Consider the following 23866-nt stretch of genomic DNA (forward strand, 5'->3'; position numbering starts at 1 on the left):
TCCAGAAACTGTGAGAGACCTCCAGGTGGACACCATTCGGAAAATTCAGATGGCTTTCAGGGACGATTTTATGGGGATTACACAGATTAAGGAGTGCTCCAGCCGGTTTAAAGACCACCCACAGCGGCTGAGAGCGCGGCGCACTCTGAGCGCCGATCAACAGGCTAAAACCCCGCTGAAACAACCAGATCATTTCCAAAGTGAAGGCTTTGTTGATCCGGGACGTCGTCTGACTTCCACAGAAATGGCAGAAGACGTGGACATCAGCACTTTTTCGGCACATTCCACTGTTACAGGAGTTTTTGTCAATAAAAATTTGTCAATAAAAAGGTTGGATAGTTTTCTAACAGACCTCGTACAGTGCATCCAGAAAGTATTCACAGTGCTTCACGTGTTCTAAATTTTGTTATGTTACAGCCTTATTCCAAAATGGAGTAAATTAATTTTTCCTTCAAAATTCAACTCACAACACCCCATAATGACAACATCAGCAAGTGTTTTTTTTTTTTGGTTGAAATTTTTGCTAATTTATTTAAAAAAATTAAGAAATCACATGTACATAAATATTTACACCCTTTAATCAATACTTTGTTGATGCACCTTTGCCAGCAATTACAGCCTCAAGTCTTCATGACTATTATGCCACAAGCTTGGTGTACCTATCGTTGGCCAGATTTGCCCATTCTTCTTGGCAGCACCTCTCAAACACCATCATTTTGGATGGGAAGCCATTTTCAGATCTCTTCAGATCTCTCCATGTTCAATTGGATTCAGGTCTGGGCTCTGACTGGGCCACTCAAGGACATTCACAGAGTTGTCCTGAATAGGGATGGGTATCGAGAACTGGTTCCTTTCGGGTATCGTTAAGAAATGATATGATCCACCGACATCAGTAACCTTTATACTTAATGATTCCCTTATCTGTCCTTCAGAGTGGCCGTTGTTTTTGGGGGTGTTTGTCAGGAAAATTATAATTTCTCTACATTTAATAATCAACTTTTCTGCAGCGCAGCTTTGCTTTGAACCTTGAACCAATTGAAGCAGTGATTCGATTATTGCTTCATTGATTAATTTTTTTCTTTCACTTATCTTAATTTTCCCCCGCTAAAACCCTAAAGAGCATATGGCTGTATTATTTACCTTTTTTTATGTTAAACCGATCTGTTATGGTCTTCTGAAACAGTTGATAGATGTATTTTATAACTTAAAAACAGCACCGATGCTAACATGTTAGCATGTCTATGCCATTTTCAATGTTAAAGTTAGCATTAAGTAGTTGCAGTTGTCAAGCGTTTGTCGTAAAAGAGTCAAATGTATTACAAATTGTAATATTTTTTAAATTTATTTTTGTTTATATATTAATAATCTAATGATTAGTTATTAAATACAATTTTAGAGAAAGAGACAAAAAGAACCTGAATAGAAACACAACAGAAAATATAAAACCAACTAACAATGAACATACATAAATAAATAAATAAATACATACAGAAATAAATGTTTCCTGTGAACACCTAGTGACTCTTACACCTCCATTTCATCCCTGTCTTATTTAAGTTTAATGACAGTTTGTTTTGGTCAAACCATATTTTCAGTTTGTTAATTTCTTCAGTGATTTCCTCCAGAACTATCTGACAAACTAGAAAACTGCTGCATCCTTGTAAGAGCAGAATACTACTGGAATTAATTTGAATAAGGAAAGTTGTTTTTTTTTTCTCACCTAAATGGATTCAGCACTCACTGCAGTTTATCATGTGGAATAGTCCCAGATTGCATTTCAGAGCTTCTAGAATTCAAACATTTTCGTGCAGGTGGTGTTGGGGGGTAATTTGGGGTTTCAGCTTTTTTTTGTTTTTCACCACTTTCATCCCTGAATATGTCAATCGTGAGTCACTTTTGTGCGGATTAAAGTTACTAACTGGGACTCCTGTCTTGTTGCGAGAAAGAAACGAGAATCATCCTCCGTTCTGTTCACACAGCTCTAAACGCTGCGAGGCTCTCTGCCGAGTCAAGTTAGAATGATAGAGTCCAGTCAGAATTAATAACTTCAAAGCGAAACACTGTTTTGTTTATTTTTATTTATGTCCAGACATCAAGGATACAGTGACCAATTTCATATTTATTTACTTTAAGACTCAATGAAATACATAGAAAACCTGTAAAGTCTACTTTTAGTACAAAATTCACAAGAGGTATCGATAAGGGAATCAATAACGAATCGGATCAATAAGCAGAATCGATAATGGCATCGATATTGATAAAATCTTATCAATACCCATCCCTAGTCCTGAAGCCACTCCAAAGAATATCATGGTTAATCTTTCAGCAGGGTCATTGTTCTACTGAAAGATGAACTGTCACCCCAGTCTGAGGTCAAAAGCGTGCTGGAGCAGGTTTTCATCCAGGATGTCTCTGTACACTTCTGCATTCATCTTTCCCTCAATCCTGACTAGTCTCCCAGTTCTGACTGCTGAAAGGCATCCCCACACCATCATGCTGGTGAAAAAAAAATAAATTTTATCAATTTTGGAATAACGCTATAACATAACAAAATGTGGAAAAAGTGAAGTACTGTGAATACTTTCCGGATGCACTGTAAATATTATTCTGACCTGTATGCCTGTGCGGATAGGTGTCTGAGTTTATAAGTTTAAGATGAATGTTGTCCACCAGACAAGACTAAAACTCGATGCAGGGTGTATCATGACTGTAGTATTAAAGCAAAAACATCTGATTCTCTCATTTTAATTTCTGCATTTACGTATTTGTTTGCAATAAGGTTACTGTATTGAGTTATGGTGGTTCTATGTTTATGAGTAGAGTCCCTCTGCCCCGTGGGACGAGCTTTGTGGAGATCCTGTTGGGTGCAGTGGGTGGAGGGCAACACAAGTACAAAATAGACAAAATGAGCTATGTGACTGAGAATAAAAACGGATGAAGGTTCATCATCCTGCTGAGAAACGCTAATGTAGACTGTAAACACAATATTACACGTGAACAGCTCAAACCTAAACGAACACATCAAGCCTACTCCCTCAGATCCACAAACACATGAAGTGACAAGTCGTATCATCTCAGTATATCATGTAAATGACACTTGTAGCAACAGAATGTCAGAGTTAATGTCACCGACCCACAAACAGCCACTCTGCTGTTTTTACTGAAAGTCCGATCAGCATTACAGCAGCAGTGTGTCACTGTTCAGAGCACAATTACTCATCTTCATATAAAGTCTCCAAACACACTCCTCTGTAAATACAAATCTTACACCACAAGAAACACATTAACTTATTTCTCCACCATTATTTCCAATTCACCACATTTGCTAAAAATTTAAGTGACAAGTTCACATTTTTACCAACTGAATGACATTGCTGGCAATCACACCTCTAAGTGATCCACACGCCTTTTACAAATACACTGTATCAGCAAAGACAGTTTTTCCACAAACTGTTGAAAAGGAAACACAAAAGAGCACTGGTGTTGTGTGTGGGCCGCCAGAAGAGGAGGTACTGCTGGCCCACCACCAGTGGGCGCTCTGCCTGAAGTGCGGGCTTCAGGCACGAGAGGGCGCTGCCGCCATGGACACAGCCGGGGGTGACAGCTGTCGCTCATTACCTCTTGACAGCTGTCACCCATCTACTCAACATCATCTCACTCCATAAAGACCAGACGTCATCTCCACCTCGTTGCCGAGATATCATACTTCATTGGAGGTAATATCCTCAGCCTTTTGTAAATCTGTTTATTGTGAGTGTTTGCAGGAGAACCGGTCGTTTTTGAGGAGGCTGTGCAAGATGGCGCTCCTTTTCAGCTGAGACCGCTGCAACGCGCTGAGTGTGAGGTGGAGGTGGCATTCCCACCGTTATTGTTACTGGGTGTACACACACCCACACTTGACTGTCTTTGTTCTTCGCCAGCAGTACCAGATCCGACAGTCAGGGACGGTGATCACCTGGGAATTTGGGACTTGGCGGCTCCAGTATTCACCAGGTTCTGGGGCGGCGGAAATCGTGTGGTTCCGGCTCTCCTCAGGACAGACGTCTTCTATCCTCGAGCCTGCCCACACGTCACCTTTGTGTATTGACTGTTGTGATATTCTGAGATTGTCTGTATGTTTGTTGTGCACATTCACAACATAAAATTGTTATATTTTGGCTCATCTATTGACCGTTCATTTGCGCCCCCTGTTGTGGGTCCGTGTCACTACACTTTCCCAACAACTGGCAGCAAAAAAAGAGACAAACAATTAAGTCCAAAAAAATTCTTTCTACATAATCTTCACAGCATGAAATGTAATGTGTTCAACAGTGTGAGCTTTACAAAAGTAAACACTGTGACAAAAAGTAACGTGGTACACAATATAACATCCACTCCCAGTGTTTGTGTTCAGAACAAAATTTTCATAAAGTGCTTGACTTGGCTCTGTTACCAGGCAACAATATACTGAGAAGCTTCAGAATTAGCCATACCTGAATGGATTGATGTCCCAGGCCTTAAAAGAGACTTCCTGTTTTATATGTATTTTATATGTGGGATTGTATAGAGACAAAAGGGAAAAAAGGAACTCAGAAAGGCACTGACAACAACAACAAAAAGTAAAAACTGTACTGCTGTAAACATGTTACAGACAACCATGGCAGGCATTCAAGCAAACATGATGATGTGACACAGCAATTTTATATTTTCTACTGTTTCACAAAGGCAGCAGACAATCACTGTTTTGTTTTGTCATCCCCCCCCAATTTTGACTTTCCACCAGTGGAGTTGGAATTAAACAATGAAGATGTGCTTGTAATGTCTACTTTCAGCATTAACGTAAGGGGTGTAACAAAAATATTGTGTTAACTATTTAGGAATTGCATTAAACATTTAGGAATTACAGACATTTTTATACACAGTCCCTGCCCTTTCAGAGGTCATAAGCAATTCAACAAACTAAATAATATAAATCATTATTTTTACAGCAAGGGTTTTTTTTCTCTTGCATTTATTTTTAAGAAAAGTATATTAGCAAGTCACTGGATATATCTTAAACTTGAAGAAACTGTACACAGTGCAACCTTTATCTGTTGCATCACCATTTATACAGCTTCATCGTGGAGTGGCACAGAGGATCTTCTTAAAAAAGATGGCATGAACTTTCAAACATTTCCCAGAAGGCACATAGGAAACTCGAGCCTAGATATCTATTTTATAGGATTAACACTCTTCTCTGTTCCCTTACACCATGAAGCTGTGACTAGTGATTCATTCTTCCATTTTCTGAACTCATTTATTCCCATTAAGAGTCACAGGGGGCTACAGTGAGAAGCAGAGTGCACCCTGGACAGGCTACCAGTCGGTCACAGGGCAGACACGCACAGACGTACTTTTTAGGAAGTGGAGAAAGATACAGTACCTTGCCAGCAGACAAACACCTGCTCAATACCAGTTTACTGATGTAGTGTAAGTGAATGAAATTGCAACATAAGAATGAGATGGATGCTCAGAATACATGTTCAGTCTAAGGCTAACTGCTATCAACTGATGCATACTGCAGGTTGGAAAGATTTGTACATGCGCAAGAAGGTTCCTTACACCTCCCCACCACATAACAACTTGCACTCTCCATTTGTTTCCATGGGATAAAATAAGGTCGGTTACCTTTCAAATGCACCTTGTACATCCCTCAGTCAACTGGTGGAGCACTCAAGAGGTTTTAAGTCAAATGAATCTGGCTCTTCTGAGATCCTTCTGGTGGTTTTCATATGGAATTACAAAACAAAATGCCTCCAAAATAATAACCTTTATGTAACCAAGTAGAATTCCACTGAGATCAAAACCTCTTTTACATGGATGACCTGGGCAAGAAAGGCAGCAGCAGCACACATCATAGTGGACAGGTTAACATCAATATGATAGTTGGTGCACGGTGTTAATTTAGCAAGCCCCATCTTCTACAACCCCTGGCAAAAATTATGGAATCACCCGCCTCGGAGGATGTTCATTCAGTTGTTTAATTTTGTAGAAAAAAAGCAGATGACAGACATGACACAAAACTAAAGTCATTTCAAATGGCAACTTTCTGGCTTTAAGAAACACTATAAGAAATCAAGAAAAAAAGATTGTGGCAGTCAGTAACGGTTACTTTTTTAGACCAAGCAGAGGAAAAAAATATGGAATCACTCAATTCTGAGGAAAAAATTATGGAATCACCCTGTAAATTTTCATCCCCCAAACTAACACCTGCATCAAATCACATCTGCTCGTTAGTCTGCATCTAAAAAGGAGTGATCACACCTTGGAGAGCTGTTGCACCAAGTGGACTGACATGAATCATGGCTCCAACATGAGAGATGTCAGTTGAAACAAAGGAGAGGATTATCAAACTCTTAAAAGAGGGTAAATCATCACGCAATGTTGCAAAAGATGTTGGTTGTTCACAGTCAGCTGTGTCTAAACTCTGGACCAAATACAAACAACATGGGAAGGTTGTTAAAGGCAAACATACTGGTAGACCAAGGAAGACATCAAAGCGTCAAGACAGAAAACTTAAAGCAATATGTCTCAAAAATCGAAAATGCACAACAAAACAAATGAGGAACGAATGAGAGGAAACTGGAGTCAACGTCTGTGACCGAACTGTAAGAAACTGCCTAAAGGCAATGGGATTTACAAACAGAAAAGCTAAATGAAAGCCATCATTAACAACTAAACAGAAAAAACAAGGTTACAATGGGCTAAGGAAAAGCAATCGTGGACTGTGGATGACTGGATGAAAGTCATATTCAGTGATGAATCTCAAATCTGCATTGGGCAAGGTGATGATGCTGGAACTTTTGTTTGGTGCCGTTGCAATGAGATTTATAAAGATGACTGCCTGAAGAGAACATGTAAATTTCCACAGTCATTGATGATATGGGGCTGCATGTCAGGTAAAGACACTGGGGAGATGGCTGTCATTACATCATCACTAAATGCACAAGTTTACGTTGATATTTTGGACAATTGAAAGGATGTTTGGGGATGATGAAATCATTTTTCAAGATGATAATGCATCTTGCCATAGAGCAAAAACTGTGAAAACATTCCTTGCAAAAAGACACATAGGGTCAATGTCATGGCATAGGGTCAATGTCAACGAGCAGATCTGATTTGATGCAGGTGTTAGTTTGGGGGATGAAAATTTACAGGGTGATTCCATAATTTTTTCCTCAGAATTGAGTGATTCCATATTTTTTTCCTCTGCTTGGTCTAAAAAAGTAACCGTTACTGACTGCCACAATCTTTTTTTCTTGATTTCTTATAGTGTTTCTTAAAGCCAGAAAGTTGCCATTTGAAATTACTTTAGTTTTGTGTCATGTCTGTGATCTGCTTTTTTTTCTACAAAATTAAACAACTGAATGAACATCCTCCGAGGCCGGTGATTCCATAATTTTTGCCAGGGGTTGTAGCTCCATTTCTGCCTGCTCAAGCAAAGCAGGTCAGTCCGAAGAATAGAACTTAGGCTACCAATGTACAGCATTTGATTCGTTGTTTGTCTTCCTGACTACATGTCTGTGTTGTTGGGCAAAATACTTCATCTCCATTGTTCAAGTCCATCCAGCTGTGAATGGGTACTGGTCATGGCTGGAGAAGTAACCTGTGATGGACTGACATCTTGTCCAAGGGGAGTCATAGACTCATCTGCTTTGCACTATGTTATATGAGGACTACACCAAATCAGTGGGCCTCAGATCATCTACAGTGGCTTGCAAAAGTATTCATACCCCTTGGTATTTCATGCAATTTAATTTATTTATGGCATTTCAAATACAAAAAGTAAATCAGGCTTCTCAATATAAAAATGATCTTCCTTAGTCTCAAACTGAGGGGGATGGATACGTGAACATTTCCAAGTCACTGAATGTGTCTTGAATTTTATTCACATAAGTTATGAAGAAATACAAACAGTATGGCACTCTATGGTAAATCTGTGTGGAGTAGACAGTTCTCAAAAACTGAGTGACTGTGCAAAAAAGAGAAGAGTGGGGAACGCCACCAAGACACCCAGACAACCCAGAAGAGGTTACAGACTTCTGTGGCTGTGATTGGAGAAATTGTGCATAGTGCATGTTTTGCATTTTGTATCCCCACTTATACAGCTTCATGATGAAGTGGCACAGAAGAGGATTTTCTTTCACCAAAACATTAAATCTAGGCTTGCATCTCAGATGTACCTTCTGGCAAATTGTAGCTGAACTTTCAGGTCTTCTTTTGAATAAAATCCTCCCCTGTACCACTTCATCATTACTTATGCAACCCATCATCTTGGCTTTAATATTTTTAATTACTTTATATCAAGTTGTAGAGATTTACTTTCAGTTTGAGTTTAAGGAAGATCATTTTAGAATTTTTTATATTGAGAAGCCTGATTTACTTTTTGTATATGAAATGCTGCAAACAAATTAAAATGCGTGAAATACCAAGGGGCTGAATACTTTTGGAAGCCACTGTATAGGACTTTGTCTTCTTCTAACTCCACTTGTGCCTGAACAAACACCACTGTTACAGCTAGGTAAATAGTCCAGATAGCTGATGTTTTTGTAAATATATAACACGAATGATTCCAAGAAAAAGCACTTCTGGTACTGCATTCACAATAAGAGGGATGTTCCATTATTTTCAATGCAAGGACTATGGAAATTTCCATCATTGCTTTTTTATAGACAGCAGCTGTACATCATGACCAAAAGATTAAAAAAAAATTTAACTTCTGCTTGCTGCAGCACCAAGGACAAATCAGAATTATGAACTACACCGGGAATTCTTGCTGCATGCTGGGTTTAAACGCTGATTCACGAAGGTTTGCATGGAAAATATTCATGCAGGGGTTAGCTTTATTCCTTTCCTGCATCGAGAGACGGAGAAGCATCTCTTTCACATCAAATATTTTCGTAATAGATGCACAACTGACTTGTGAATATGAGAAACCAAAGCCAAGTTTAATGACAGCTTTGATATGACCATGTTTTGTTTATGTCATAAAACCACTACTTTATTATAAATTTACAACTGAACAGAATGGACAACGTGCTGTATAAATAGCTTTCTCATTGCAACAAACAGTTTCTATCTCATGAGGGGGGTGTGCAGCCAAAACATAGCCGTAAGAGACCAGCTTTGTCCTGCAGTTGAAGAAAAACACTGCAGCCGTTCCCCTCAAACTTTGTGGTACAGTCATTTTTGCCTGCCTGCCACACTGAGCTGTCAAGCAAAGTATGGCTCAAGGCTGCCTATTGATGCAAAAAACATTTAAAAAAAATCTGATCTGATGCAACAGCAAGATGCTGAAAGTGCATCTGCATCTGATTATTTTTCCATACTTCACAGTAGTTTTAATTTATGGAATATACCTATAGCACACAACACACAAAAAGGAAGCTCCATAATAATGTTAAATACATGCAGCCACAATTTTCCAGGACACTGAAGTTGCTGCTTCACATAGTTGTTGTCACGCCCGGCGGGTGCCAGGCTTCCGAAGTGTTTGGACCCAAAATGCAAACTCTCGGACTACTGGATGAAGAAGAAATCGTGGTCTTTAATTCTGGCTCTGGTTCGGCACACAAGTGATCAGTCGGTGAGGCAGAAGTACAAACAGGGTCAGGCAAAAACGCAGTCATGGGCAAGCAGGGTTCAAAGGCACGAGCAGACACAGACATCATGGGCAAGGCAAAGTCAAAAAACACAAAGCAGGATCTGGATACACAGCAAAAACAGGACTAGATACAGAGCTGGTAAGTGTGCAAAGACAACAAAAGAGCAAGGGTGTGGTGGCTGGGTGGAGACTAAATAGGACAGGAGTTAACTAGGTGCACGTGAGGAACAATCAAGAAGGAGGCGTGGCTAGTGAACGAAGATACTTCATTGTGCAAGACAGTGAGGGAGGACAACTTAAGGTGGAGTGAAGAAAAGACAAAGATATGTGAACAGGTGCACAGAGCGTGAGTGAAGGAAGACAAAGCAGACAGAGTTAAAGTGAGAGAAAAACATGACAGGTGCAAGATGTGAAGTGAACATAAATAACTGGGCGTGAGACAAGGACATGAAAGCAGGTGCAGGATGTGAAGTAGGAACAAGAGGCAAAAACAAAACTGAGCTACAACGGAATAGGAGTCAAACAGGAACGTGAGGACTAGACTAAACAAGAACTGGCAACATGGACTAGAATACAAGATGGAGCAAAATACTAAAATGACATTAAACAAAAACTGACTAAAGAAAACTAGGCAGTAATGCCAACCATAAGAAGAAGCAGTGAACAAACAATAACCAAAACAAATGCTGACATAACAGTACAACAGATATTATAACCAAGAGGAACAAGTGATAACTAAATAAACAATGACTGACAACTAGAACAGAATGAAAGGCCAAAGTAAAAAGTAACAGAAAACAAAGTGACAAATCAAAACAGAACAGAGAATAACTGTTAATGACTATGATGAAACTGAGGACAACTATGATGAAAATGAAATAACTAGTGAATCATAACAAAAAGAACAAAGTGACAAGAAAAACATGACAGAATAACTCATGATGAAAATTACTGATAAATCAATGTTGAAGCAGACGGAAACCATGAAAAGAGGAAAATCAAGGGCTTAGTGCCCTGACCGGGCCCAGTTCCTGGCAGTTGTGCTCAAAAGTTTATATACCCTTGCAGAATTGCTTGCTTTTTTGGCCATTTTTAACAGAATATGAATGACACTACACCTAATCAAACGTTTACTTACCCCTGTTCTTAATACTGTGTATTGCCCCTTTAACATCATTGACAGCTTGGAGTCTTTTGTGGTGGTTGTGGACGAGGCTCTCTGATGGTTAAGCTGCCACTGAATATGTTTCAGACTTTATTTATATCAATTACAAAGAAATACAAACAATATGGCACTCTATGGTACATCTGCATGGAGTAGACAGTTCTCAAAAACTGAGTGACTGTGCAAGAAGTAGAAGAGCGAGGAAAGCCACCAAGACACCCAGACAACCCAGAAGTTATAGGCTTACGTGGCTGTGATTGGAGAAATTATGCACAGTGCAAGCTTTGCATTTTGTAACACCAGTTATCCATCTTCATGATGAAGTGGTATAGAGGAGGATTTTCTTAAAAAGAAGACCTGAAAGTTTAGCTACAAATTTCCAGAAGGTACATCTGAGATGCAAGCCTGGATCTGATCTGTTTTGGTGAAAGAAAATCCTTCTCTGCTCTACTCCACTATGAAGCTAAGAGTATTGATGCAAAATGCAAAGCTTGCACTGTGCACAATTTCTCCAGTCACAGCCACATAAGTCCATAACTTCTCCTGGGTTGCCTGGGTGTCTTAGTGGCTTTCCTCACTCTTCTCCTTCTTGCACAGTCACTCAGTTTTTGAGAACTGTCTACTCCATGCAGATTTACCATAAAGTGCCATACTGTTTGCATTTCTTTGTAATTAATGTAAATAAAGTCCAAGACATATTCAGTGGCAGCTTTACCATCAGAGAGCCTCGTCCACAACTACCACAAAAGACTCCAGGCTATCATTGATGTTAAAGGGGTATGTAAACTTTGGATCAGGATCATTTGGGTAGTTCTCTTGTCATTTTGATTTAAAAAGAGGAAACACAGTTGTTTGACAATAAATAGCTTCACCCAACCACTAACCATGAGTGAAAAAAAAAGTTTTTGTGTTGTCATTCATATTCTCTTAAAAATGGCCAAAAAAGCAAAAATTCTGCCAGGGTATGTAAGCGTTTGAGCACAACTGTATATGCAAAAATGTGGGTACTCCAAGAAAAATTACACTTTCTTTTTTATTAAATTGTCACATTGCAGCATCAAAAAAAAAAAAAAAAGTCCATCAAAATAATGGAACTATAGTTACACATGCCCTTTAATAGAATTCCAACTCACCTTTACAATTGTTTGGCTTTAGAGAACACAGTGGATGAATACAAGGATGTTTGCAAGTCAGCTTATCCTTTTATGTTCCGCTTTATAATAGTCAAATACACCTTGCAGTGCAGGAAAATCAATGGTTAAGAAAACAAATGATTACGAAACAGGATGATATGGACACTGCTGAAGAGATGCGTTTTACTTTGAGATTAAAGGGGAGACTTTTTAAAAAAGATATGGATAATGAAGCTGGATTTATTTGTTTTGTGGTAGAAGAAGGGCATTGTACAAAGAATTGTGTCCTCTGCATGTAACCCATCATAATCGCAGTTAGACACAATCCAACCATTAAGAGCAGTGCACAGCCACAGTCTGGCACCCGGGGATCAATTCTGGATGTAGAGACACTGCCTTCATCAGGCAGAGAAGGGAGCAGAACCCAATCATGTTTTCGATAGTGGGAGGAAAACCACTCAGACATGGGGAGAACATGTAAACTCCACACAGAAAGGAATGGAGCATGGGGGGAATAAAACCCCACACATTCTTCCTGCGAGGCAAGAGTGTTAAGAACAAAGCCACACATATTTATTTTTAATGTTAATGTCATTAAAAAATATCAACACTAATTTATCCTGGGGATAAATGTTGTTTAGAAATAGAGTCAAGGCATTACTAATAAATACATTTATGTTTAAAAACACACATTCGTGTATCGCAATAAAATACTAATAATACAAAGGTCTCTGCTCTCCCTCTACTACATCTGTGAAAATATTTGATGCAACTGTTTTAAAGCATTTTGAAATGGCTAGCCTGAAAGTTATATATATATATATATATATTTTTTTTTTTTTCACATTTTTGCTATCTTACAGCCTTATTTCAAAATGGAGTAATTTTTTTTTTTTTTTTTTTTTTTTTTTTGGCCCTCAAAATAAATTTAGAAATCAAGTGTACATAAGTATTCACACCCTTTGCTCAATACTTTGTTGTTGCACCTTTGGCAGCAATTACAGCCTCAAGTCTTCTTGAATATGATGACAAGCTTGGTGCTCCTATCTTTGGCCAGTTTTACCCATTCCTCTTTACAATACCTCTCAAACTCCATCAGGCTGGATGGGAAGCATCGGTGCACAGACATTTTCAGATCTCTCCAGAGATGTTCAATTGGATTCAGGCCTGGGATCTGGCTGCTCAAGAACATTCACCGAGTTGTCCTGAAGCCACTCCTCTGATATCTTGGCTGTGTGCTTAGGGTCACTGACCCGCTGACAGATGAACTGTCACCTCAGTCTGAGGTCAAGAGCGCTCTGGAGCAGGTTTTCATCCAGGATGTCTCTGCACATTGCTGCATTCATCTTTTCCTCAATCCTGAATATTCTCCCAGTTCCTGCTGCTGAAAAACATCCCCACAGCATGATGCTGCCACCACCATGCTTCACTGTAGGGATGGTGCCTGGTTTCCTCCAAACATGATGCCTGGCATTCATGCCAAAGAGTTAAATCTTTGTCTCATCAGACCAGAGAATTTTGTTTCTCATGGTCTGAGAGTCCTTCAGGTGCCTTTTGGCAAAGGCACCTCAAGGCAGGCTGCTATGTGCCTTTTACTAAGGAGTGACTTTCATCTGGCCACCCTACTATACAGGCCTGATTGGTGGATTACTGTAGACATCGTTGTCCTTCTGGAAGTTTCTCCACAGAGGAATGCTGAAACTCTGACAGAGTGACCATTGTGTTCTTAGGCACCTCCCTGACGAAGGCCCTTCTCCCCCAATCGCTCAGTTTAAATGGGCGGCCAGTGCTCGGAAGAGTCCTGGTGGATCTGGACTTTTACCATTTACTGATGATGGATGCCACTGTGCTCATTGGGAGCTGTGAATACTTTCCGGATGCACTGCATATGTGCCTTTCCAGTTCATGTCCATTCAATTGAATTTACCCCAGGTGGACTCCAGTTAAGCTGTAGATAAATCTCAAGGATGATCAGTAAAAACAGGATACATGTGAGCTCAATTTTGAGCTTCATGGCAAAGGCTGTGAATATTTATGTACATGTGATTTTTTTTTCAGAAATTTCCAAAAATCTAAAAGAACAAAACAAAAAATCCAAAAATCTAACAAAACAACCAAAAAAAACACAAAAAACCCCAAAACAAAACAAAACCTTCTTTCACATTGTCATTATGGGATAATGTGTGTAGAATTTTGAGGGGAAAAATACTTTCATCCATTCTGGAATAAGGCTGGAAAATAAACACACACACACACACACACAATAAATTTTATATATATATATATATATATATATATATATATATATATATATATATATATATATATATATATATATATATATATTGGTGGTGGGCCGTTATCTACGTTAACGTGCTGCAATAATGTGAGACTCTTATCGGGCAATATAAAAAATATCGCCGTTAATCTATTCTCAAAGTTGGGCTGGGAGCTGGGTCTGTGCCTCGAAGCTTCATTTAACGTTGTAGTACATATGCCAGGCCTGTGTGTGGCGCTGTAATGTCCCCAGAAAAACAAACAGAAGAAGAAGTAGAGCAAGCGCTAATCAAATTAGCACAAAAGCTACAGCTTTCCAATGCAACAAACAGGGAAATAAAGCCTTTTAGGAAAAAGGCAGTCCACGCTGATCATCTAAAATAGCTTACTGTCCATTTAAAGCAAAGCAGTGTGTTTGTTTTGTTTTGTTTTTTTAAACACAGTGTCCGATCGCTCTATGCGCACGGCCAGCTCCTGCCTCTCTCTGCCCGGTGTGAGCGGCTCAGCACTGCCAGCTCCGTCCCGGCCACAGACAGTTTCTGGAAGAAGTCCACTCTTTCTTCTGGGTGACAGTCATTACTTAGGTAGCACGCATATTCTGAATGAGCCATTTTAATCTAGATTAATTTCAAGATTTCAGTTAGATTAATCCAGATTAAAAAAAATAATCTATGCCCACCACTAATATATATATATAGAGAGTGCTATGTGACTAAAAAGATTAATCCAGGTTTTGAGTATATTTCTTATTGTTACATGGGAAACAAGGTACCAGTAGATTCAGTAGATTCTCACAAATCCAACAAGACCAAGCATTCATGATATGAACACTCTTAAGGCTATGAAATTGGGCTATTAGTAAAAAAAAAAGTAGAAAAGGGGGTGTTCACAATAATAGTAGTGTGGCATTCAGTCAGTGAGTTCGTCAATTTTGTGGAACAAACAGGTGTGAATCAGGTGTCCCCTTTTTAAGGATGAAGCCAGCACCTGTTTCTCTTTGAAAGCCTGAGGAAAATGGGACGTTCAAGACATTGTTCAGAAGAACAGCATAGTTTGATGAAAAAGTTGATTGGAGAGGGGAAAACTTATACGCAGGTGCAAAAAATTATAGGCTGTTCATCTACAATGATCTCCAATGCTTTAAAATGGACAAAAAACCAGAGGCGCATGGAAGAAAACAGAAAACAACCATCAAAATGAATAGAAGAATAACCAGAATGGCAAAGGCTCACCCATTGATCAGCTCCAGGATGATCAAAGACAAGTTGAGGAGCGGACCTGCGTCAGACAGAACCCAGCGCTAAAAATAACCAGAAAGCGGTTCCAACAACAGAAACAATTTATTTTTCACCTGTGCATAATAATGTGTACAAAACTGAAACAACGTCCTTCTGGTGGAGTGACTGTTGGCACGCTGTTAAGCGCCCAAAAGGATAGAAGCCCGGCGTTCCTGGACCCACTACCACCAGACAAACACCCCCCAGGTGGACATGACAAACTGACTCTCTGTGAAGCAAAGAAGAGGTGAGGTAAGTCAGCAGTTACAACAATATCTTTCAAAAGACACACGCTATCAGCAACACATTCAGGTCTGTATTTTTTAACTTTATGCAAATGAGCAGCTTCTCACAACAAGTGGAGGATCACTTATCCTGCACGCCACAGCAGTGAGAAGCAAACTGCACAATTCTCATCACAATTCCAGTATACTGCGTAACAAAACACCAAGTTACTATCAACAATTAGTCAAACACTTAATCACCTTTAATGTGTGCTGACAGCAAGTGTCCTCACCCTTCCTTGCTTCACGGGCTCGATGTGTCAAACCCAGGCGCGGTCCTCAGCGTCTCACAAACGGACATCACAAGGTCGAGTTCCCGGCAGTTCTGCTTGAATCACACATGCCTTAAATGCAGAACGCCATCCAATTATCTGCTTCAGCTGAAAGTCTTTAAGGTTGCATGTGAGCACCAGTCACAGGTGCTACACATGATGTTGATGAGGGTGAGGATTCTTCAGCCAGCACCTTCTCCACAGACAAATCAGTTTCCATGCCACCTGAAGAGCAAAGAAAAGAAAAGAACACCAAAACATCCAGCCACACCCCCAACACACAACAGTACCCCCCCCATCAACGGGAAGCCTCCCGGCGACCGAACAGACCAGGCCCGAGAACAGCACCTCCCTCCGGGGTCCACGTCAGGAAGCAGACAGCACCACGCTCCTAAGGTCCACCACAGACAGCAGGACAGGCACCGCAGCAGGAAGGCCGGCTGGAATCAACAAAAGCCCCAAAACATTCCCCAGTACAATTCAACACACAGAAAAAAACATAAAACCCACCCAAAACCTCCCCAGGGGACCGTCCCATCAAACCCCGGGAAGAAAAGAAAAACTCCCAAACGCAAAACCCCAACACAGCCCCACAAACACAATACAAACATAAATGCATAAAAGAAAAACAACAAACAACCCCCCCAGAATGACCTGCAGAGCCCAACCCCCCCCAGAAGGCCTTTATCGCCAGTTCCAGGAGGAACAGCCAGAACCATAATCCCACAAAGGTCCCCAGGTGTACATGGAGCAAACGGCGCCCCCCAGAGGACCGTACCATCAACCCCAGGAGGTACCCTCCCCACAACCCCGGAACCCCAGACCCGGTCATACTTGGCTAGTTGGCCCCAAGCCAATTCCCCCCCAGAGGACCGTCCCATCAACCCTGGAGGTGGAACCCGGAAGGAAACAGAACAAAATCAAAAATCAACCCCCGGAGGACTACCAAAAACAACCCCGGGGGGATATAAAACGACCATAAACCCTGTTACCCTCCCCGGCACCCCGAAAGACCCCGGGTCCCTCCCAGAGCCCCTCGGCGGCTCAACTTTGGCGAATGGCTCAAAACATTAAGCCGGAGAAGGGAACAGGAAAAAACTAACCCAGCTCCAACCCCAAGGCGCAGCGGAGAACCGGAAATACGTCCGATGCCCCAACTCGACCATACCCCAGCCTCTCGGGAGGGGTGGAACTACCAAAATGGCGAACGGCAATAGATCGGCCCACCCCTCCGACTGAGGTAAGTCTCCGCTGCACCACACCCCGGCAACACCAATGACGAACGGTACAAAGGCTCACCGAGGCTGGAGTGGAACCGGGCCCTAACCAAACCAAGAAAAACGCCTCTAACACCCCCCCCCCCCCCCCTAGGTGCAGAGGTCTTCTGAGAATGCTCAGCGTGACCAACCTGCACCACCCCACAACCCACAAGACAAACGGTCTTGGGGCAAGTGAGGTTGGGGTTAGGGATGTAGAGAAATAAAAAACAACAAAATAAAACGACCCAACAACCCAAACAGAAAATGCCTAAAAACACATAAAAATGAACAATGACGTGAGCCCAGGCGGACTTCTAACCGCCTAACAGTCACTCCACCAGATACGCCTCTGACTCCCCATACAATTATAACCCCTATTTAAAGAAAACAAAACATTAACCCGTACTAGATTTTTTTTTTTTTTATGTGTGTAATTTTGCCTGTCCCAGAACACCTGGAGATACGTCACCATTAATTTTCTTGACGTTTATATGTCGGGGCAATACAGTAATCTCTGCTCGTCCGAGCTGCATGGGCTCGTCAACAGGAGGAGCCAGAGGTCCCGTCGGAGGAGCCTCAGTGGGGCGAAGAAGAGGCGGCCCAGATCTGTGTCGGGGAAAGCCCCGAGACGAAAAAACCCGCTCTGATGGGCGTCCTCTCTCGCGTCCACGCTCCTTCATCCGATCATCTAAACGAATCACCAACGATATTAGCTCATCTAAATCGTTTGGCTCGTCACGGACTGCCAGCTCGTCTTTTAATGACTCATTTAACCCGTCTACAAACACGCCCCGTAAAGCTGCGGCATTCCAACCTGACTGAGCAGAAAAAATCCGGAAGTCCACGGAATACTCCGCCGCACTCCGCCTCCCCTGCCTGAGATTCAGCAACCGTTGAGCAACGGTATTCATTTTCACCGGATGGTCAAAAACCAGTCGGAACTCCCGGGAGAAGTGTTTAAAGGACCCTAACAATGGCGAGTTGTTACTCCACAACGCTGTCACCCAAGCTAAGGCGTCACCTCGGAGCAAATTTGTCACATATGAAACACGGCTCCCATCAGAAGAGAAGGAAGCCGGTCGCTGAGCAAAAACCAGAGAACATTGCATCAGAAACGAAGCACAGGCTTCGACGTCTCCCGCATAAGGCTCCGGATGACAAATAATCGGTTCGAACACCGAATCTCTGGGTGACGGAGTTATCTGCCCCGGTATCGATGATGCCACAGCTGGAGCAGCAGGAAGCGGAACGGCTTGCGCTGCAAGCTCTGTAACACGGGCGTCTGTTTGTTTAATTTGATTTGCGAGATGCTGTAATTGCTCCCATATTTTCTCCAAGTGTTCTTGAACTTTTTCGGCAAAAGGAACCGCTTCTGCCACTGGGTCCATTATGGAATGGCCGGGAACTACTGTTATGTGTCGACGCAAGTTGAGGAGCAGACCTGCGTCAGACAGAACCCAGCGCTAAAAATAACCAGAAAGCGGTTCCAACAACAGAAACAATTTATTTTTCACCTGTGCATAATAATGTGTACAAAACTGAAACAACGTCCTTCTGGTGGAGTGACTGTTGGCACGCTCTTAAGCGCCCAAAAGGATAGAAGCCCGGCATTCCTGGACCCACTACCACCAGACAAACACCCCCCAGGTGGACACGACAAACTGACTCTCTGTGAAGCAAAGAAGAGGTGAGGTAAGTCAGCAGTTACAACAATATCTTTCAAAAGACACACGCTATCAGCAACACATTCAGGTCTGTATTTTTTAACTTTATGCAAATGAGCAGCTTCTCACAACAAGTGGAGGATCACTTATCCTGCACGCCACAGCAGTGAGAAGCAAACTGCACAATTCTCATCACAATTCCAGTATACTGCGTAACAAAACATCAAGTTACTATCAACAATTAGTCAAACACTTAATCACCTTTAATGTGTGCTGACAGCAAGTGTCCTCACCCTTCCTTGCTTCATGGGCTCGATGTGTCAAACCCAGGCGCGGTCCTCAGCGTCTCACAAACGGACATCACAAGGTCGAGTTCCCGGCAGTTCTGCTTGAATCACACATGCCTTAAATGCAGAACGCCATCCAATTATCTGCTTCAGCTGAAAGTCTTTAAGGTTGCATGTGAGCACCAGTCACAGGTGCTACACATGATGTTGATGAGGGTGAGGATTCTTCAGCCAGCACATTCTCCACAGACAAATCAGTTTCCATGCCACCTGAAGAGCAAAGAAAAGAAAAGAACAGCAAAACATCCAGCCACACCCCCCAACACACAACAGTCTGGAGTTACCTGTAAGTGCTGTGACAGTTAGAAGACACTTGTGTGAAGCTAATTTATTTGCAAGAATCCCCCGCAAAGTCCCTCTGTTAAATAAAAGATGTGCAGAAGAGGTTACAATTTGCCAAAGAACACATCAACTGGCCTAAAGAGAAATGGAGGAATATTTTGTGGACTGATGAGAGTAAAATTTTTCGTTTTGGGTCCAAGGGCCGCAGACAGTTTGTGAGACGACCCCCAAACTCTGAATTCAAGCCACAGTTCACAGTGAAGACAGTGAAGCATGGTGGTGCAAGCATCATAATATGGGCATGTTTCTCCTACTATGGTGTTGGGCCTATATATCGCATACCAGGTATCATGGATCAGTTTGGATATGTCATAATACTTGAAGAGGTCATGTTGCCTTATGCTGAAGAGGACATGCCCTTGAAATGGGTGTTTCAACAAGACAGTGACCCCAAGCACACTAGTAAACGAGCAAAATCTTGGTTCCAAACCAACAAAATTAATACCTCACAGATGTGAAGAAATCATGAAAAACTGTGGTTATACAACTAAATACTAGTTTAGTGATTCACAGGATTGCTAAAAAAGCAGTTTGTGAACACCCCCTTTTCTACTTTTTTTTTTTACTAAAAGCCCAATTTCATAACCTTAAGAGTGTGCATATCATAAATGCTTGGTCTTGCTGGATTTGTGAGAATCTACTGAATCTACTGGTACCTTGTTTACCATGTAACAATAAGAAATATATTCAAAACCTGGATTAATCTTTTTAGTCACATAGCACTACTATTATTCTGAACACTACTGTATATATATATATGTGTGTGTGTGTGTGTGTGTGTGTGTGTGTGTGTGTGTGTGTGTGTGTGTGTGTGTGTGTGTGTGTGTGTGTGTGTGTGTGTGTGTGTGTGTGTGTGTGTGTGTGTGTGTGTGTTGATGTTCTGGTGTAATAACCAGTGTGTGCTGGTGACTGTCTTGAGTTCAGATCGCTGTCTGTGGTGCTGAAACATTTTGCATAACACCATGGACAGAGTCAACAGGAAAAGTAAATCAATAGTAAAAGTGAGTCAACAGCAAGTGAGTTAACACTGAAAGCATCTGAGCCTCTTCATCCCAAAAGGACATTCTGAGGAAGAAAACTCTCCTGACACCCCTCACTTTTTAATTAAAACTGGCGTTACATGAAGTAGACAGACATACTGAGGTGATTCTAATAGTGTGATAGTAAACGAATGTTGAGTTCATAGACTATTAAAAAGAATGAGCTGTAATAATTTAAAATCCTGTAGGTGATTGTTGCTATTTCTGGAATTTGTTTACACACGATAACGTGCATTAAATTAATTTAGTGCAATAAATTAATTATTCCTCACCGTAATAAGAGATTTAAACACTCATGTTTCATTCCACACGTGTCTGCATAGGATTCTGAAGGAAAATCAGATTAAATAAGAAAGATAGTTTAAAGATCAGAAATGTGGGTGGGAAAGCTTCGTTTTGCTACTTTAGAAGCTTCTACTTCCATTTGCCAGGACAATAACACTGTGCAAAACATATATATATAGAGAGAGAGAGAGAGAGAGAGAGAGAGAGAGAGAGAGAGAGAGAGAGAGAGAGAGAGAGAGAGAGAGAGAGAGAGAGAGAGAGAGAGATAACAAAGGGACATTTGTGTTGACAAAATCCGAATATGAATTAAGTGAAGGAGTAATTTTCTACCTTCAGGGAGAAGCCTCGGTAAGGAAGACGCTCCTCTGTCTTCTTCCTCAAGCTTCCTTTCTCCGTTTTTCCTCCTCTCCTCTTTTTACCCCTCTCTTCTTTTCCTATTTCCTCTTCTTCCTCTCTCGTGTTTTTTTCCTCTCTTTTATAACCCTCCCGTTTTTCTATTTTCTTCTTCCTCTTCACTCAGTCTCCGCAGCCTCGCGACGGGCGCGTGGACAGCCTGTGTGGCGGGAACCGCGGCAGCAGCTCACGAGCGCTCTACTGACCGCGAGGCGTGTGGTGCCATCCAGATGTGCGCGAGAGGGAGTGATGCGTTCATGAAATATGCGCTTCAATTGTAAAGTCGAGATTAAAATGATCCAAAGTTCATTTATTATTATGCATTACTAACTATAACCTGTTTGAATCTCATTTTGACTACTAAGAGCGCCACATTTGACCACAAAAGAAAGTCGCGTTTGATGAAAATTTGGTTCCTCAAACTGAAGTTCAGACATCTCACTTTAAATGAGTTATATTTCACACAGAACCTCGGCTTCAGAAAATTAAACTATGACCACATATTTGTTCCAACCACCCACTAAACCCAACGGATTCTAACTAGTTCAACTCTTTAGGCAGGTAGATGAGCTAATTAATGAAATCTGTTAGGTTCTTTTATCATGGTCAGTGATCTTGGACAGTGAATTGGACAGGAAATGGACTTCAAAGTTTAGCTGTTGTATTGTAAAGCGTTGTTACACTTTTACAGTGAATCATCTCAGCGCTGAGATCTGTTCACCAGGTCACATGCAAACAGCTGGAACAAACCCAGATTTTCTATCTGTGCTACCTTTTGTTCCTTCAGCCTAAGCCACCCCCATATGGGCAGTCTTTAACCTGGCTTGAATCAGTGTCTATGTGAGGGCTGCAAAGTGAGGTGAAAATAGGCGGGTGTCTATCCGTGTTGCGTTCATGGTTGTTATGTAAAAATCTTATAGCGTCTGTAATGTAGTGTCACGCAATAAAACAGTGTTCCATCATACAGTTTGGTTTTGTCAATTAAACATCTATAAAAAGATCAGATGGTTTTATCAATTAGGCAATTGTAACAAGATCAGATAGTTTTACCAAATACAAGGACATTTTTTGCGTCAGCCATTTTGAAAAGCAGTAAGGTTAAGATCAGATAGTTACAAGGACATTTTGGATGTGCGTCAGCCATTTTGTGTTATGCATCATGGAACACTCTTACAAATCTAATGTTTTAGGCAAAAGCAATGGTAGGACAGTGCACCTACATTTTTACAGGGTCCAACACCTAAAACGGAAGAAGAAACAGAGAACTTTTATTTTCTGTAGCCAGGATTTTCCAAATCCGATATTTCACACCTTTTCTGGAACTTAGTCTTCGGGTGTCTTGAAGCTTGTCAGCAAAAATGGCACTTAGAAACGCAAGTAATACATCCTGAAAAGAAAAAAAATATCCTTTATCGGGTTTCTAAGAAATTATCTGTTTCTCTGTCTTCTGCTTTAAATCTAAATGACACTTCCTTCCTCTTCAGAGTGCCATAGACAATATTTCAAATTTATGCAACTCAACCAGTGCCGTATTGCTTATATTTACTCCTATATGCAATTGTGTCCCCCACAGCAGCCTGTACTCAAGGTTTCTGAAATGGACTAATGTCTATGGCTATGCAGCTTTAAAGGACCTGTCTTCTTAGGGTGCACATGGAGTGTTGGTGTGACTGTATAGAAGAAAAACAATTTGCTCCTGAAATTCAATTGCCTCTATGATACGTAATTTGTGTCCACAGCTTGATTAATTTGTGCGCATGAAGTAAACACTTTTGGCCACTGGAAAAGGCAAAACGGTGCATGTGATGCACTTTTGGTGCAAACAAAAGTTGTTCTGTGTTCAATACATTTATTTGTATTTTTATTATTATTCACAAAATTCAATTTCAGTTCAATTTATTTAGTTTATAGAGCGCCAAGTCACAACAAAGCTGCCTCAAGGCGCTTCACTCAAGTAAGATCTAAGCTTACCACCCCCTAGAGTAAGCACAAAGGAGACAGTGGTAAGGAAAAACTCCCTCTGATGATATTGAGGAAGAAACCTTAAGCAGACCAGACTCGAAGGGTGGCCCACTGCTTGGGACATGCTACCAAAAAGGTTTACAATACAGAACACAACACAGTAACAACTGATGAGAGTCCATGAAGGCGTCCAGTCCACTGTTGGGGGAAGGGAGGGGGGGTGTTCACAGAGCCACTCATTGGATCTGTTTCAGCAGCAGAGTCCACTACAGAAATCATCTAATCCAGCCGCTCGGATAAAGAGAAAAAGACAACAGAATCAGTCGGCCAGAAAAACTACACTTAAGGTTTACATATGTAAATGAGCATTAAAACCAGTTTCACTTTATATCTCAAGTAACAACTTGGCCCATGCAGGGCAGACACAGATCATGTGCACATGAACTAATTAAACATCGGCCTCATATTGATGAGGCAGGAGTGCATCTTATCATTGTGTAGAGAGCATAAATGGAAGCTGTGGTGAGGCACCGTGGAGGTGCAT

The 23866-nt window shown here is 41.2% G+C and overlaps 1 protein-coding gene across 1 annotated transcript in view; it reads right to left on the minus strand.

The window, feature by feature from the left end:
• The window catches only part of LOC117525926 (voltage-dependent calcium channel gamma-5 subunit), a 72000-nt gene extending 50629 nt beyond the window's left edge, over positions 1–21371 (minus strand). The window contains exon 1 of the mRNA XM_034187880.1: positions 21298–21371. The gene's annotated coding sequence lies outside the window, so the exon portion shown is untranslated. The remainder of the gene's footprint in view (positions 1–21297) is intronic.
• Positions 21372–23866: the final 2495 nt, after the last annotated feature.

Source organism: Thalassophryne amazonica, chromosome 15 (genome assembly GCF_902500255.1).
Source record: "Thalassophryne amazonica chromosome 15, fThaAma1.1, whole genome shotgun sequence".
NCBI classification, from domain to species: Eukaryota; Metazoa; Chordata; class Actinopteri; order Batrachoidiformes; family Batrachoididae; genus Thalassophryne; species Thalassophryne amazonica.